Source organism: Canis lupus, chromosome 16 (assembly GCF_011100685.1).
Source record: "Canis lupus familiaris isolate Mischka breed German Shepherd chromosome 16, alternate assembly UU_Cfam_GSD_1.0, whole genome shotgun sequence".
NCBI lineage: Eukaryota > Metazoa > Chordata > Mammalia > Carnivora > Canidae > Canis > Canis lupus.
Genome location: NC_049237.1, coordinates 30596828 through 30610160, shown reverse-complemented (window position 1 = coordinate 30610160; position 13333 = coordinate 30596828). Strand labels below are relative to the sequence as shown.

At 37.1% G+C, this 13333-nt stretch overlaps 1 long non-coding RNA gene across 2 annotated transcripts in view; it reads right to left on the bottom strand.

The window, feature by feature from the left end:
* Positions 1–6820: 6820 nt before the first annotated feature.
* Positions 6821–13333, bottom strand: part of LOC111090166 — a 33723-nt gene continuing 27210 nt past the window's right edge. The window contains exons 4-5 of one of the 2 annotated variants that reach the window (XR_005371084.1): positions 12597–12722; positions 6821–7054 (exon numbers count right to left, since the gene is read on the bottom strand). This is a non-coding gene — a long non-coding RNA (uncharacterized LOC111090166). Of the gene's footprint in view, positions 7055–11677; positions 11806–12596; positions 12723–13333 lie in introns of those variants that run through there. The other variant, XR_005371085.1, reaches the window with a different exon arrangement.

The window sequence follows — 13333 nt, the reverse complement described above, 5'->3', positions numbered from 1 at the left end:
TCAAAAGATACTTTGATAAAAATGAAATAACAAGCCAGAAACTGAGAAAATATTTGCAAACATATATCTGAGAAAGGCTTTGAGTCTAGACTAAATAAATATTTATAATTTGATGTTAAGAAGATAAGGAACACAAATTTTTAAATAGGCAAAAATAATTGAATAGACATTTTACAAAGATGTGAATGACAGTAAATATGAGAAAAGATGCTCAAATCATTAGTCATTAGGAAAGTACAAATTCTTCTCACAACTACATATTACTGCATACCCACCAGAATGTCTAAAGTTTAAAAAGAATGATCTTATCAGTTGTTGGTGAGAACATAGGGCAATTAGAACCTACATTCACTGCTAGTGGGGATGTAAAATGGTTTAACTTCTCTGAAAAATGTTTAACAGTTTCTTAAAAAAGTTAATCATAGGCATAATATACAAGACCGATATTTACCCAAAAGAAATGAAAATTTGTGTCTAAACAAAGATATGTACATGAATATCCACAGCATTTTTATTTGGAATAGAAAAAAACCTGGAAACAAGTAAGATGTCCATCAATATGTGAATGAATAAATGATTTACAGTATATCCATACAATGGAATATTAGTCAACAATAACAAGGAATACATTATTGATAATAATATGCCTTAATAAAACTAAAAAAATACATTAAAGACCAAATGTCTACTTCAAACAAAAAACATGCCTATTTGTATGCTTTCTTGAAAAAGTAGAAATTACTGCCAGAACTTCAGCTATGTTAACCGAAATACCTGCTTTGCTTCATATTTCTCTTATTGACCCTCCAGAAGTCCCACATTCATGCTCCATATTGTGTTGGGTCAGTGGAAAAAGAAAGCCAGTGTTCCACCTAGAGACTAGGAAAGATATGTATCTGCCTCTAGTCTCACACACGTCTCATAAGGGCTCAGACTGGCACTGTGTTTGGATGTGAATTCTGCTATGTCAATAAAGCAGGAAGCGTTTCTTCTCGCCAATAGTGATCAAGTAATTTCACTGATAAACTCCTTTCATTTGAGAAGTCACTCAACAAAGCAGGATCTATATGAGACACTTTTATCAGCCCCTTCACAAAGTAAATTCTGGACCTTTTCCTGCCATCCAGAATTCTATTTTCTGACATCTATGTGTTTCCAGGTACATCTACAGATTATAGAGATGTATCATATTGACCACAATAAGGGTTACAACAGAAAGTTACAAGGACAGTATAAGTTATCTCCATAAGCAGTCTGAGTTTAGTCCACTTGAAGATAGAATATGCTATATATCCAAGAATGAAGGAGCTTAGTCTTCCTTGGAAGAAAAAGAAACTTACCAAAAGAGAATGAGAATTGGCTACTCGCCTTCACCAGGCTTTTTCAGTCTCATGCACTGAGAGGATCACTTGCTGACTGAGTTATGAGCCAACTCTGACCATGGGTAGTAGTATATCAAGAGATACCTTCCCATCATCAAGGAGCAGTGAGCCTGAAATTTCTTTCTGCATTAAATTTGGTGTCAGCTTTGAACACTTGTGTACTCGCTGAGTTGTAGCTTCCCATTACCCATCTATAAATAGTTTTCCTAGTCCTAAGGTTTGGTTTTCTGAATTGTCTGATTACATTTCAATTCACTTCAGTGAATAGTCACTAAATCTTACTCTGTGCATTGAATTCTGTTAAATCAAGGGACCACAGGGATAAATACTGACTGAAAACTTACCAGTTCATGAAAATAGAAATCTAAGAAATACATGGACCTTGATCCCAGTGGACTCCTTTAAAATGGAAGACTGATCACCAAGCTTCTTACTAATCCTGGTCACATACTTATTTATTGATTGGTTCCATACATCTCCAGGGACCACTTTCTTTTATTGACCCAAAGTTCTTGCAACCATACCAGGGATCATCTTGGGCTCCTTGGGTACTGATACACAATGTGTGTTTTCCAAAAGTTTGGACACTGTAGTTTGTATAATGGGCAATCTATCTGGAATCATCCTTTCTGTTAACTGTTAGTACAGTCCATTCCTGCCATCTTTATCTTCCCTAGCAGCTTGCTATAATGTTCCATGAATCTTTGTACCCAAGCCTGACACGCTAAGAAACTCTAGTCAGTTTAACTCCAAATATCATTATAATTCACTTTAATATTCAAATATTGTCCTTTACTCACCAGAAATTCAGAGAGGGCTTCCAAAGTAAGTGCAAATATCAAGGATCAAGAGCTTAAATGCCAGCAGAGGCAAAAGAGACCATAATTTTATGCAAATGTTACAATAGAATAATTTGGGCATTGTAGAGAATGATCCAGAAAACTAATTTTTCTAGAATAGTGGAATCTGGCCTTGCTCTTTGACACAATAAAAGAAAAGAAATCATAGATAAGGAGATGCTCAAAGAGAGGGTTAATTTATAGGAACTGGTTATAAAGACAGGGGTTATTATCAGATGCATAGGAGAAAACTTTGGAAACTTTGGAATAGATAAAGGATACGGTTTTATATGACTCTGTAGTAGGAAGAGAAGAGAACAGGAAGGACACATGTATGTATTGAGATATTGAAGAACATAAAGAAACTCAAGTCAGAAGTTTTCAATGCTGCTAGTATCATAACTGTAGTTAGAACCTTCAGGTGACATGTGTAGGGGTGGCAACCTAAGGAAATTAATAATGTGGAATAATGTGGAGCAGTGGTTGTGGGGGATGCAACAAAGCATCCCCCACATATAAATAAATAGATCAAGGATTACTGAGCAGCATGGAAGGCCTGACTGTGTTTACTTAGCATGAAATTGCAGTGGACCCAATTATTTTAGTTTTGTGACTTCCTTTGTCTACTGCTGGCAGCTCAGCAGAAAGAGTTGAGAATGCTTGATGGGGTTATCCTGGGTTAGGGATAAAGTAAAGTAAACAGGACAGAAGGTTGGGAGTGGTAGTAGAGAATTCTAAGATATTAATGAGATGTCACTGAATTGTCTGACCATAGGTCCTAGGCTTTGTAGGAAGGCAAGTGGATTCATTATAAGAACTGGAAAATTTTAAGGGATTCATATTTATGAAGAAAGTAAAAGGCATGTCAGCAAGAATGACGATTACAAGGGCCTTATAAAAAGTTGATAGTCAAAAAAAAAAAAAAAGGCATCCCAGAGATCCCAAACTGAATGATAATGAGGTCTATTAGGCATTCTTACTATTATATATGTATTATGAAATAGAAGGATTGTAAAGGTCAAGACAACCATAAAAAAAGAGGAAATGTATAAGCAAGATGCTATGCTCATTGTGAAAGAGGGAAACATCATGGATGTTGATAGATGAATGTGGTGAATGTCTTCAGTCACCTAAAGGATACTAAAAGAAAATGGCAAAAACCTCAAAAGTAAACAAGTTACTGAGTGAAGCCATAGTCTGGAAGTAGAGACAGCATGAGACAGGTTAAAAAAAAAAAGTATGACTCCATCAACTTGTCTCACGAATTGTCAAGGCAAGAGGACAAAGAATTTGGTAAGAAAGCCAGGAAAAGGAAGCCACTGGAGAAAGCCAATTTTCATTTAAAGCTAAGAAACGGAAAGAGCACAAACAGAAAAGTCTCAGATCAGAGGAAAATTTCCTTGCTTACAGTACCACAAAGCTTCCATGTAGGAGGAGAGATGGGAAATGTGGAGGGCTCCTAAGGGCAAGAAAAGTCCAACTTGAAAAAAAAGGGGGAGTGCTGAAGACAGGAAGGAAAGGATTTGTTCCTGCAACAGCAAGTGTTGATATGTGGCGTGAAGGAAGTATTGTCAAAGAATAAGTGGCCTTAGCACTACCCAACAATTCTTTGCTAAATTCCTTACACTTTCACCTTACTACTTAAGGATAGTAGTCTAATATTGAAAAATATATCACTGAAGGTTGGTGGAGAAAAGAAGGTAAAAAGTAATGTGAGAAATAAATTTAGAAGTCAATCAACTCTTACAATACAGAAAGTGAATTTAATGAAGTTAAATAACCTGTCTCAACTTCCCCAGCTTGGAACTAGAATTCACATCTTTTAACCATCTGCCCCTAATTAACTGTCAGTCAAACAGACTCGTATTTTTGCCCCATCTCTGCTATTACCAAGCTTTCTTTGCTTTATTTTTAGTCACTGCCTGCTCTTTTGCTTTTATTATTTTTTTTATATATAAGTCACACAAAAAGGCAGAGTGCTTGAATCTTCCTGTGTCTCTTGGTGGTAGGGCGAACTAATGCTAACAATACTGCATGGGGCCTCATTTCCTCTTATTTATTTTTTAACATTTTATTTATTTGAGAGAGAGAGAGGAAGTGAGAGAAAGCACGAGGAGGGGGAGGGGCAAAGAGAGAGGGAGAAGCAGACTCCCTGTTGAGCAGGGAGCCTGATGCGGGACTGGATCCCAGGGCCCTGGAATCATGACCTGGCCGAAGGCAGACACTTAACTGACTAAGTCACCCAGGTGCCCCTCATTTCTTTTTTCAAACAGAATGGCAGGATAGACTTTTATTTATTTATTTATTTTTTAAACAGCCTTTTTAAAAATTTATTTATGATACAGAGAGAGAGAGAGAGAGAGAGGCAGAGATACAGGCAGAGGGAGAGGCAGGCTCCATGCACCGGGAGCCCGACGTGGGATTCGATCCCGGGGATCTCACCCTGGGCCAAAGGCAGGCGCTAAACCGCTGCGCCACCCAGGGACCCCCCAGGATAGACTTTTAAATCTGAGTTCAAGATTCTCACATTTCCACTGACAGTTTTTGTCAAAATCTTATTTTATTAAAATTGCACACAGCTACAGGGTTTTCATCCTAGCCTGTGCTTTCCCTTTTATTTCTCATATTATTTCTCTGTAAAATAGTATGTAAAACATTAACAGACTTTACCACTGACAAATGTTTGAACTATGTCTAGTCAGTTCCTCTTTCTGGGTCTCTAAGTCATTTGTACATGAAATGAAGAAGTTGTATTATACTATTTCTCAAGTCATAAAAGCAGATATAAGAATTTGCTATAAAACTCATCTTCTTTCCTATTCTCCCTTCCCTTTCTCCACAAGTGTCAGGATTTTCCACAATCTCTATGGGTCCAAAAGTCTGGTCAGCTCTGAAATGGATGGTGGACAGAATCTACCCTAAGGTCATGCTGCCGTAACAAACAGCTCTCAAACTGCAATTTATACCCAAAGGGCCACAAAGTATCAGTTATGCAAGACCAGTAAGTTCTGGGAATCTAATATGCAGCAATACGACTATAGTTAGCAATATTGCATTGTGTACTAGAAGTTTGGTAAGAAGGCATATCTTAAGTAAGCCTCACCACAAAAGGAAACAAGAAGGATGGGATGCCTGGGTGGCTCAGTGGTTGAGCATCTGCCTTCAGCTCAGGGCGTGATCCTGGAGACCTGGGATCTAGTCCCACACCCGGCTCCCTGCGAGGAGCCTGCTTCTCCCTCTGCCTGTGTCTCTGCCTTTCTTTGTGTGTGTCTTTCAGGAATAAATTAATAAAATCTTAAAACAAAACAAAAAAGAAAACAAAAAGGTAACTGTGAGGTGATGACTATTAATTAGTTTGATTGTGGCGATTATTTCACATGTATATGAATATCATCAAAACATCAAGCTGTGTACCTCAAAAGTATACAATTTTTATTTTTCAATTATAACACAATTAAGATGAAGTTTAGGGACACCTGGGTGGCTCAGCCTTTGAGCATCTGCCTTCGGCTCAGGTCATGATCCCGGGTCCGGGATCGAGTCCCACATCACACTCCCTGCAGGGAGCCTGCTTCTCCCTCTGCCTATGTCTCTGCCTCTCTCTGTGTGTCTCTCATGAATAAATAAGTAAAATCTTAAAAAAAATTAAAATAAAGATGAAGTTGGTCATTTTATACAAAGTCCATTGTGGGTCTGAATGAATCCCAGATTAACATTTTTCCTTGTGAAATCTCAGTATTCCAGGCAGCTTGGATCTCTACGTCAGAACTCACTGCCAAATCCTGGGTGACTAGATAGTCAAGCATTGAAAACAAAACGCCTTACAGGAAGATGACATGCAGTGCTTTTGCTCTCATTATATAGGCCTTCTGTAGTCTGTAGCTTTGCAGAATTTCAGGGGGTTGGGAAGTGTAAATCTCTCCAATCTCTTGATAAGAGAATTGGTCAATGAGAAATATTTGAAATGCCAACAATGAAATGGAAAAGTAGCATTTAGATTCCATTTTTTCCCCACTCTAAGTGCTGATAATAGCTAGAAATAATTCAATATTCTAAGCATTCTTACATTAACATGCTATTAAAATGTATATAGTAATACATAGGTACTTGTGTCTTAGTTTGAACAGTAGCTAAGGGAAACTGGTTGCTTCGGAAATGGTTATAAAGAATACCTGAGGGCAGCCAGGATGGCTCAGCAGTTTAGCACCTGCCTTCAGCCCAGGGTGTGGTCCTGGAGACTCGGGATCGAATCCCATGTTGGGCTCCCTGCATGGAGCCTGTTTCTCCCTCTGCCTGTGTCTGTGCCTCTCTCTCTGTGTGTCTCTCATGAATAAATAAATAAAATCTTGAAAAAAAAAAAAAGAATACCTGAGATTCCTGAAATCTAAGTCACAAATGACCATGGATTTAATACTCTGTATTTTCAAATTCAGGCAGTTTTTATTATTTGTGGAATTGGATTTTTCTGTTAGACTTTTGGTTTGGGATTGTTTTTTGGCCTATAAAAACATGTAAAATTCAAAAATCACGTATCCAATATATATATCTGTTGTATTAAATTACATATCTCAGTAATATAAAAATAAAATCCTTACCCAGCATGTAGTTCTGTGCCGCAGTAAAAAGGCTTCTAGCAGTAGATTTAAAAAGGGAAATAGGTAGTAATAAATTCACATGCAAAAGGATTGATTTCTCACCATCCATTGACAAAATTACCCCGAATTTATGCAAAATTAGTAAGGTTAAGATAAGATGTCTGGATCTATGCTTTGAGATTTTCTTGAAGGTGCATTTTACTGTTCACCTCTTTATTTTCCTTGATTTGCACTTCATCTATGGAGAGATGGACACATCTATCAAAAGTCTACCAAGGCACCGTAGGCATTTTCTTCGCATGTTTCAAACTAAAGTTAGTGGTTAATAGGTAAGCAATGTATCTATATCCTCTCCAGGCCCTTTCTCATATAGTAGATTCCCACAATAATTACTAGTGGGCAAGTGGGACTCATGATTCTGAAACTCTCTCCACAATTGATTGGATCAGGGACAAAGGGTCATCTGATTCCCAATAAAATAAGAGATAGAGTGCCTTGAAGCACTTCAGAGTGCTTCTGAGTCTGGCTGAGGAGCACCCAGAAAACCAGCTATACTGGTATCCATAAGATTATTACTCTAACTTTGGGGGGAAAATGTAGTTTTTCATGTGTTTGCTTTGCTTGGGGTAGTTTTCAAACCGTTATGTTCCTTTATAACCAAATTATCCCTGATGAAAACACAAGACATATGCTTAGATAATAGTAGTCACAATGGCGGGTAATAATTTTGAGAATTTACTATGTTTCAGACACTATTCTAAGTGCTTTGCATGTATTAATTCTTTCAATCCTCACAACTGCCTAAGATAGTTACTAATATTATTCTCAATTTATATAAAGAAACCAAGGCACAGAAAGGTTAGATCACCTGACAAAATCACAGAGCTACTAAGTGACAGAGCCAGAATTCAAACCTATGAAGTCTGACTCGAAAGCATGTGCTTTCACAACTGTGTTACAGTGCCCTGGTAGGCAACAGTGCTTGGTGTCTCTCTGCTTGGGTTTACATTTATTAATGCTGAAAGCAGAAAATGGTAGATGTGAGATGTTCCAAAGTATAGCATCTCCAGAATAAGACATCTGGGAAATCGTTGGGAGTCTGAAAGAGAGTATCAGGTCTGGAGATGCCAGGAACTAATGAACAGTAATCAGAACGCTGCAGTAATTGCCTGAGAAGTTTGCTGAAATCCTCGCTCAGAGCAATGGTGTGAAGTGGAGTATGAAAGTTATGTGTGATGGTGGTAAGAGGAATGTTTTTGCTATTGCCTTATAGCCCCTTAACTAAGAGTTTATAAATTAAAGCATCAGCTTATATACATGAATCATTTCCTGAGTGGCTAGGTTCAGTAAGCTTTTACTTTTCCTGAAAGATAATTGATTTAGCTGTTTTGAACTATATCCTTTCTATTGCTGATAAATTCAGTACTGTACTGACTGGCAAGAACTTAATTATTATGTTTATAACAGGTAACTTCAACAATTGAATTAAACCCTACCACTTCATTACCAGAACTAACATAGGCTAAGCATTCTGCTACCTGAACAGATTTCTGCAGATACTGCCACAAGTCATGCTTCTCATTTCCTCTCTCTTGACAAGAGACATCAGGTATATTATGAAGTGTGGCTAATTTTAATCCACTGTGTTAAACAAAGCACCTTTTGTTACCTCAATCATACTCCATTCCTTCATGGGAAACACTCAGCATGACTCATGGTACCTGCTGGTACTCATTACCTTGGGCTGTGTAAGAGGTAAAATAAAAATGATCAGATTTAAAGGGCCAGAAGTAATAAGGAAGCAGAAGGAAAATCATCTGGAATAAATGGTTATACGAGGACATGGCAAGTGCCCAGTAGCTAAGTGTTGAGCCTTGGCAGTGCTTCCTGGTCCCCACATCACATAAAGGCAAAACAAAATTTCCTACATTCGGGATCCCTGGGTGGCGCAGCGGTTTGGCGCCTGCCTTTGGCCCAGGGCGCGATCCTGGAGACCCGGGATCGAATCCCACATCAGGCTCCCGGTGCATGGAGCCTGCTTCTCCCTCTGCCTGTGTCTCTGCCTCTCTCTCTCTCTCTCTCTCTGTGACTATCATAAATAAATTAAAAAAAAAATTTCCTACATTCTAAGTAGTAGGAAACAAATCAGTGACCCTGCAGGGAGAAAGGCTCACGATTGCTCTGGCGCTTGCATCTACAAGTGATAAGCAGAGGAGTCAAAATCATTGCAGAATATTGAGAAGACTTTACTACCAACAGGTGAACCTGAAGTTTAATATCCAGGTTAAGATAAAGGAGGTAGTGTTAACTAATAGATCAATACAAAATATTCACAGATGGAGGCTGCTAAGGAATATGATTCACTTTCCTCTCTTTTTACCAATGAAGTCAAAATGCTTTTGAAAAATTTGGAGACTGAAATAATGGACAAGATTTTGTGGAACAACGTTTCACTCTCTAACCCTTTGAGGTGCAGCCTGGAGACCTCAAACTTTGCACTTGAATTTAGGAATTTCCTAAGTGTGGTGGCCCTTGTTGGGAGCCTTTAATAAACTGTGGTAATTGTCCCTTTTCATCAACTTGGCATTTTTTTTCTGGCATTTTAGAGATTATCCATCACTTTCATGGGGAGGGGAGCAGATGTATCACATCAGGCAGTTTTATAATCAGCAATTTCCTTATCTATTAGGCTCTTCCATCATTGATCTAGGCTAGAGATTCCCGAACATTTTTAATATAAGAATCACTTGGAGAGATAGAACTTTTATACCATTACTGGGATCACTCCCAGTAGTTTTAGGTGGGGTCTGGAAATCTAAATTTTTTAACAGTGACTCAGCTGATTCCTAAGCAGGTGCTCCAAAGACCACACTTTAGGAAACACTTCCCATGAATCACCAAATCTGCAGAGCCCATTGCTTAGGAATAACCCTGGTGAGGGCTCTGCTTAATACCAATTTGAAATTAGGTTCAGAGGAGTGCTGAAGATGAAAAGATAGATCAACAAGAAAGTCTACCACAAGCCCATGATGCATCTAACTCCAGTGCATGGGCTAGCTGTCCCTAGAGTGAGAAGCAAGTCTTGCTTTTGATAACTAGAAAAGAACTCAAGAGGAAGTTCCTCAGAAAATGGAGTTTCCTAACATCTTAGATCCATTCACTCTAGTGGTCAGAATCATACCTATTTCTAGTAATCAAGATTATTCTGGAAGTTTATTATGATCAGTCTTCTCACTGAGATCTGCAATCTCAAAATAGTAGCTCTGTTCCTTTCTCTTGACCTGGAAATCCCAGAGGTGTGCTGCTCACCGATGCGGTTCTTTACTTAAGGAAAAGCACCAACCCATTTTGATTTTGTTTCACTGTCACTGCTCTCAAGTCCCCTAAAGTTCCACTTTTGACCAGCATGAGGTCTAAGTCCCAAGAGGAAACCTGTGATAGTTCAGTCAGTTGCTAAACAGCTGTCTATCATCTTGCTGAGTTTATTCCTAACCCCCACATACTCGTGCATATGTAAAAAAAAATAGACCTACAGCAAAATATCAAATAAAAAATTAATATTTTATAAATATTTCATGTTAAAATGGATCAGTAGAACTATTACATTATGTACAAAATATTGTTTTTTTTAAAAATTCTATTTTCCCAAAGAATTTAATAAACCACCAATTTATACAACCCACTAAACAAAGTCCTCTAATACTAGTATTAGGAGAACCAAACCATTTTTGAAACTAAAAACTACATGAAGAAGGTCTCATAAGAAGTGGACCTTGTAATTAGTTAAGCTTTTAACCCCTGCTGCCTCTGTAAATTAAGATGTTTTGGTTCTTATTAACCACTGCTCCTGTAAGTTCCTTTTCTTTGGAATCTGAGATAAATCAAAATGGGAAATATTTTTGACTTCTGAATTGATTAACTGCTTAACCAACATTTACAGAAGGTATCCATTAGGATCTATAGGAGCAATTTCTTAAAATAAGTACTTACAAGTTGCTTTCCATTTGCCCAAAGTGATCCTTCACCTTAAAGTATAGTGAGGTGACTGAATGTCAGAGCTATTTCTTTGATGGCTAATAATGAGCCTTGCTCTAAGGGCAGTGGCCTGGTCCCTTTTCGATGATATTCCCTAGTAATACATCATGTCTGACATTTAACCCTTTTATAATTCAGTGGAAATACAGGCCCCTGCTGTTTTAATGCCTATGGGAGAATCAAATATGCTGAGGGATGTAATCGCTCCTTCTTAAGGAAAGCCTTAGCCTTCAAGTCACCTATTTTTAATATTTTTCAAAAGCTTGCAGCTGAGAGTAGATAAACCTGTCAGTTATTTGCTCATATCAAAGTTTAATTGTATTATTTTAACAGGATAGTGGGCTACTTCATACACTTGGCTTTCTTTGACACCAAATATGGGAACAGGAGATGCACAAGTCACAGAGGTAACAACAAAATCTTAGAATAGTAAAGTATAACAGGAATTTAGAGATGATGGTGTCTAACTTCATTTTACAGACGAAGAAAACGAGGTCCAGAGAGTTGTGTTTCTGTTGTTCCAGTAGTCGCATTTTCTAATGACTCTCTTTTCTATCTCTTCCTGGAAATTTCAGCTTTCTTCCATGTGACCAGCTTCTACATATTCTAAGCAGCAATCCAATGCTGCAAGCCCATAGCAGTTTGTTCTTATGATACACTGCTAATAATATTTTATTAAATAATTGGCTGCATATCCATCTCTTTAGGGGCAGTGCCTTAATTGTCTTTTTAGTCTCAGTTCCAACAACAATGCATTGAACAGAGAAGTTAATAAAATGAAAAAAATCAGTAACTTGCTCAAGTTCACACAAGTAACCATGAAGAGGGCCACTGGTTTTTGTTTTTATTTTTAAACTCTCTCCACCTAGTATTATTTCTACCATGTTAGGCTGACTCAGAGATTGTAGAAGAATCAGCGATGTCTGTTATGCTTCTCTTTTTATCACAATACATCTGGAAAAGGTGTAAATTGTTGAAAAGACTTAGATATATTTTTTTAAGTAACATTTGATCTCATCTTTTGGAAAAGAGAAACAAAAATAGCAAGACCTTATGACTTAAATAGCATAGCTTTAAAATGCTGGTTTTCCTAATATCTGTGAAATTATTCAGTTAACCTGAACTGTCTACCTGAGAAATTAATCAATTTATCTGAATCCCTCTTCCTAAAAGGATTACTGTAAAAATTAAAGGAGATTGTTGGTAAACTATGACATTTTGTAGAGGCTAGTTCTCTCCTGCATTTCTCACTAATTTGACACTATATAATTTCCAAGATTTTTGTTTTTAACATTATCTCAGCTGAGTCATTATATAGCTCTGTGAGGTGGCCAAGAGAGATATTACCCTCTAATTATAGGCATAGAAAATGGCATGTTTGAGATATGTTTCTGAGAATTATATAAATAAGAAACAGATTTTTTTTTTTTGCATCTATCAACACAGTGTCCATCCAGTGCCAGGAATCAAACCTAAATCTTCCCATGTGCTAAAGTAAAGATAAATATAAGCTCTCTCTTCCATGGATAGCTGGACTTTCCTAGAAAATTCCAGGAGAATCCAAGATGAACTGTGATTAGTTCTCAGAAATAACCACAATCCAGTCTGGCAAGGACTAATTTGGGTCAGGCATGCTATCAATGTGATAAAAACTATAAAGAAAAGAAACTAAAAATATACATCAAACAGGGAGGTGATTACTATTCATTTATAAATGAAATATATGGACATATCTTTCTACATACCACTGAGATGCTTCAGGTGACAGATCAATATTTTCTGAGTGGGTCAATTTATTCATTATGTCTCGAATCTTAGTGATGGTTCTAAAAGCATTTGAATAGCTGATGGACGCAGGAAGCTCTAGTCATCTGTTTGTTATGTAATACAGAAGACAGAAGTCAGATTGTTAAAGTACGGTGTTGCCCAAGATTCATGTAAGCATGTGGTTATCCAGTTTTCCCAGCATCATTTATTGAAAAGATTATCCTTTCCCCAGTGAATATTCTTGCTTCTCTTTTCAAGTATTAGTTGACAACATACATGAGGGTTTATTTCTAAACTCCCAATTCTGTTTTCTTGATTTATGTGTCTATTTTTATGTCAGTATCATACTGTTTTGATTACTATAGCTTAATAGTATGATTTGAAATCAAGATATGTGATGCCTCCAGGTTTGTTCTTTCTGAGGATTGCTTGGGGATCAAGATCTTTTCTGGTTCCAAAAAAAATTAGGACATTTTTTCTATTTCTATAAAATAATGCCATTTAAATTTTGGTAAGGATTGCATTGAATCTATAGATGGTTCTGAGTAATATGGACATTTAAACAATATTAATTCTTCCAATGCATGAACATATTTGCCATTTGCTTGGGTCTTATTCAACTCCTTTAATTTTTTATGATCACATTCATATTATTATTTACTAATCAGTTCATTTTTAATTTTTATTGAAGTATATTGACATACAATATTATATT